Consider the following 4,759-nt stretch of genomic DNA (forward strand, 5'->3'; position numbering starts at 1 on the left):
AAAAAAATAATCCCGTCCACATGTAAACGCAAAAATGAAGGAAAACGCTGCTAAGAACATGCCAAAGCAACAGGTGGCGATATATTCCTAACTGTGTAGAAATGTTGGCCAATCAGAAGTCTAGAAGCCTCGGTGGGAAATAGTAAACAAAGATGGGGCATAGAAGCAGAACCGAGTCGTATGTGTGGAGGGACAGTAACTGTGTGTGTATATGTAAGCATTTAAACAGTGCAGAGAGAACAATTAACAGTAACAGTATTGTAGAAATTCACTTCACCGAAACAATAACGTTGTCACGGTTTGCCGGGGCAAGTCGTGTGGAATATTTAGGACCAGGACGCGGCAGCTCTGGTGCAGGTGAGTATTTATTAATGAAGGGAAAAACAAACAACAAAGGCACTGGGAACATGAAACTGGAACCTAAACTGGGTAAAACTAACAAAGGCAAAATAAAACAGGAGCACTAGAAGGCCAAAAGACAAAAATAAAAACAAAACACGAGTCCAAACCAAAAGAAAAGAAGCACACCAGAGCACAGGAAAACAGAGTCCAAAACAGAAGAGGTCAGGGGGCCGGCCAGCACAGGAGTCCAAACAGTTCAGGGGGCCGACCGTGCAGAAGGCAACGGCGACGACGACAGCACTGGTCCGGGAGCCGGCCGTGTGGAAGGCAACGGCGGCCACTCAGGCGAAGAGGGTCCGGGGGCTGGCCGTGTGGACGGCAACAGCGGCCACACAGGCGAGGAGGCTCTGGGGGCCGCCCACGACGGCGATGGCGCCTGGCCAGTTGCCTGGCCAGCGGCCTAGAAAGCGGCCGTTTAGCTGCAGACCCAAACGAGGCAGGGCCAGGCGACACTGAAGGCGGAGACACGGAGGCTGGACCAGGCGACGCTAAAACACGGAGGCTGGACCAGGCGACGCTGAAGACACGGAGGCTGGGCCAGGCGAGGATGACGAGGCTGCAGCTGGACCAGGCGAGGATGACGAGGCTGCAGCTGGACCAGACGAGGCTGACGGCTCTGTAGCTGGACCAGACGGCGCTGCAGGTGGCGGCGTGGAAGCCGGAGACGGAGGCGCTGCAGGCGGCGGCGTGGAAGCCGGAGCCGGCCGTGCGGAAGGTCACGGCGGCCACTCAGGCGAAGAGGGTCTGGGGACCACCCACGACGGCGATGGCACCGCCTAGAAAGCGGCTGTTTAGCTGCAGACCCAAACGAGGCAGGGCCAGGCGACACTGAAGGCGGAGACACGGAGGCTGGACCAGGTGACGCTGAAAACACGGAGGCTGGGCCAGGCGAGGATGACGAGGCTGCAGCTGGACCAGGCGAGGATGACGAGGCTGCAGCTGGACCAGACGAGGCTGACGGCTCTGCAGCTGGACCAGACGGCACTGCAGGCGGCGGCGTGGAAGCCGGAGACGGAGGCGCTGCAGGCGGCGGTGTGGAAGCCGGAGCCGGAGGCGCTGCAGGCAGCGGCGTGGAAGCCAGAGGCGCTGCAGACTGGACAGATCCCTTGGACCCTCCAGTGACGACAGGGGACGAAGGCCGGACGGGCCCCTTGGACCCTCCAGCGGAGACAGGAGACAAAGGCCGGAGCGGTCCTTCGGACCCTCCAGCGGAGACAGGAGACAAAGGCCGGAGCGGTCCTTCGGACCCTCCAGCGGAGACAGGAGACAAAGGCCGGAGCGGTCCCTCGGACCCTCCAGCGGAGATAGGAGACGAAGGCCGGAGCGGTCCCTCGGACCCTCCTGCGGAGACAGGAGACGAAGTCATCACTAAGCCAGCAGTCATGGAGGCCACTAGCTGACACAAAGGCGACTGGCAATGCACTGAGCACGGGCTCTGCCCAGGCAACGCTGACATGGTGCAGTTCTCAGGTGGCTGCTTAGACTTCAGGGGTCCAGAATCAGCTGGGGACTGAGACCTAGCCTCTGGGGAAGCCCTGGAGTGCAGAACGGTGCCTGAAGCAGCTAAAGCGCGAGAAATTCCCTGACTGGAACTTAGACTTTCTCCCTGCGTAGAGTGAGTGTGTGAGACCGGTGACACTGGAGCCAGAGCTGCGGGTAGCGGGCGCACTGGAGCTGCGACTAGCGGGGGCACTGGAGCTACGGGGGCCTGAGCTACAGGTGACTCTGGAGCTACGGGGGCCTGAACTACAGGTGACACTGGAGGCGCAGGGGCCTGAACTACAGGTGACACTGGAGTCACTGAAAAGAGGGAGACACTGGTGGCCGAGCAGAGTGTGGCTGCGGGGCAGCTAGCTGAGAAGAGTGTGCGATTGGTGTTTCCTCCCCGCAGACGGCTCCGACGGGCCGGGCAAGATCACATCCGGCGAGTCGGGCAGCGAGGCAGGAGTGGCTGAGAGAAGGTGCGGTGTGTGCTGGAGAAAAGCCTGCATGGTCGGAGGAAGCGACTTCAGAAGCCATGGCAGGCCAGAAAAGAGCCGTTGTAGCCGACTTTCCACGGTGCGGCGAAGCTCCTCTGGAGGGTTCTCTAGCCACAGCCCGAGGAGAATCTCCACATTATATGTAATGTCGTCCCGGAGCTCCTCGGACGGATATACTGCCGCTGGGGGACACAGAACATAGGAACATGAACCATGAAACATAAGAGTACAAACACCCAAGGTAACCAAAATCACAGAATACTAATAAACTAAACATAAACACGGAGTCGCAGACTCCGAACCATGACAGTGTTGGATCAAGGACACATCTAAAACCTGCAGGATACCGGCCCTCAAGGCCTGGAGTTGGACAGCCCTGGTCCAAACAGTCAGTTCTGTGGCGTTCAAGGAGACAAAGAAGTTTTTTTGTTTTTGAAGCCCTTCAGTGTCAGATGCCGTCTGATGGTTATGGGGCAACAGTAACGGCCTTAATTTGGGTCGAGGATCATCTAGTGTCTTGACTGACAGCCAATTGGATCCTCCAGCTCAGTAATGGTGACATTTTTTGGGTCTTCCACTTGACTTTTTTATTCCATAACCCTCAGGATCATTTAAGAAATTCCAAATGACATTTTACTTTACATTTACATTTTTCGTCCCACCTCAGAGAGAAGCAGTTCATGAAGTTCAACAACCCAACCACGTTCAAAAAGGGAACATTTTGTTGCCTTTGCCATATAACATCATGACAGTGTAACTACCTGACATAAAATGACAATGAATCCACATTTTTGCACAGATTTGGTCTTTTAAAGGCATGTGGTCCTAAACTTTTGATCAGCTGTAAAACAGTCTGTTTGAGTTTAAGTGATGTTTTCAATTAATTACACGCTCAAAAAATGTTTTGTCTCATTCTCATTTCTTCTTGTTGCACATTGAAGCTTTACTTGGAACCTTGTTAAGATCTAAACATGCAAAATATGATTTTTGACATTTTTCAGGTGGTCTTAAACTTTTGATCGGGACTGTATTTTCATTATTACGCAGATGAGAACCTGTTTTATTTATGTTATTTATCTTAATCACATAAATGTCTGAATGAATTGTATTTCTAAATTCAGAAAAAAACAAGGTTTTAAAATTTGTCCCTAAAAATCAGATTCTTAGTTTAGATCCAATTTCCCCTCCTTCCAGTAACTCTAAGGAACATTTAACCATCGACTTTTAATGTAGATATTTAAAAAATATGTAGGACTGCTTTCTTCCATTTGCACAATATCTGTAAAATTATAAACATCCTGTCTCAGAGTGATGCTTAAAAACTAGTTCATGCATTTATTACTTCTTGGATGGACGACTGTAATTCATTATTGTCAGGAAGTGCTGTCTCTCAGCATCTTGAGTACTGAAGGGGACTAAAGTAGAGATCATATTTCCTCTATACAAGCTTCTCTTCTCTGGCTCCTGTTAAATGCAGAATTTAATTTAAAATCCTGCAGCTCAACAATAAAGTCCTGAATAATCAGTCCAACCAATAGGAGGGAACTTAGAAACAATAATTTTGAATCGAGGAACTAACCCCACGAATAAAAACTTCAGCAGCACCGAATAATGTAAAAGAACCAAAACTCAAATATTGCATCAAGAGCTAAACGCTCATCATCCTCCAGTGATAATAAAACAAAATGAGGAAGTTAAAACTCAAACAAGCAAACATCAAAAATCTAAATGCAAATATTCCATTATACCTCACTGAGTTTCCTGCCTTTAGGCTGAACACCAAAGGACATGAACTCTCTTTTATAGCGGTGCTTTTAAATGTTTTTATGAATGAACTGCTTATTTTAGGGTTCTTGTTTGTAATGATTGTGATTGTTTATTGCCTTTGACTCATTTCAGAAATTAATGTAAACACTTTTGATTTAATAATTAAACTTCAGACCTACAAGAAGAAATAAATTTGTGGTACATTGTCAGCTTCTGTCTTTGTGGTCAAACCCTTTCCTGCTTTCAGCTCCTGAACTCAGAGCTCTGACACACTGTGACATTTTTCTCTTCCTCATCGCGGTTTATCATTAACAGGGTTTTTCTTTTTCCATCATTCTCTGTGAAATGCCTGCCATTTCTGTTATTTTCTAACAGATGAATAATTGGACAGTTGTTATGAATGCGCCATATAAATAAAATTTAATTTAAACTTATTCAGTGAAATATGTTGTTGAATTAAAAACAAATCAAACACACTTACACTAATGCTAATATGTTTATAAAAAGCATTTTATTATTAACATGGCTGATGGTTATAAATAGGGATGGGTATCGTTTAGGTTTTATCCGATACCGGTGCCAAATCGGTACTTTTGAAACGGTGCCGGTGC

General features: G+C 48.8%; 1 pseudogene; it reads right to left on the minus strand.

Moving 5' to 3' along the window:
- Window positions 1–449: 449 nt before the first annotated feature.
- Window positions 450–2,558, minus strand: LOC121815457 (annotated as a pseudogene).
- Between the last annotated feature and the right edge of the window lie 2,201 nt (window positions 2,559–4,759).

This window comes from Haplochromis burtoni, unplaced genomic scaffold, assembly GCF_018398535.1.
Source record: "Haplochromis burtoni strain Fernald_Lab_line unplaced genomic scaffold, NCSU_Asbu1 Contig_221, whole genome shotgun sequence".
In the NCBI taxonomy this organism is placed as follows: domain Eukaryota; kingdom Metazoa; phylum Chordata; class Actinopteri; order Cichliformes; family Cichlidae; genus Haplochromis; species Haplochromis burtoni.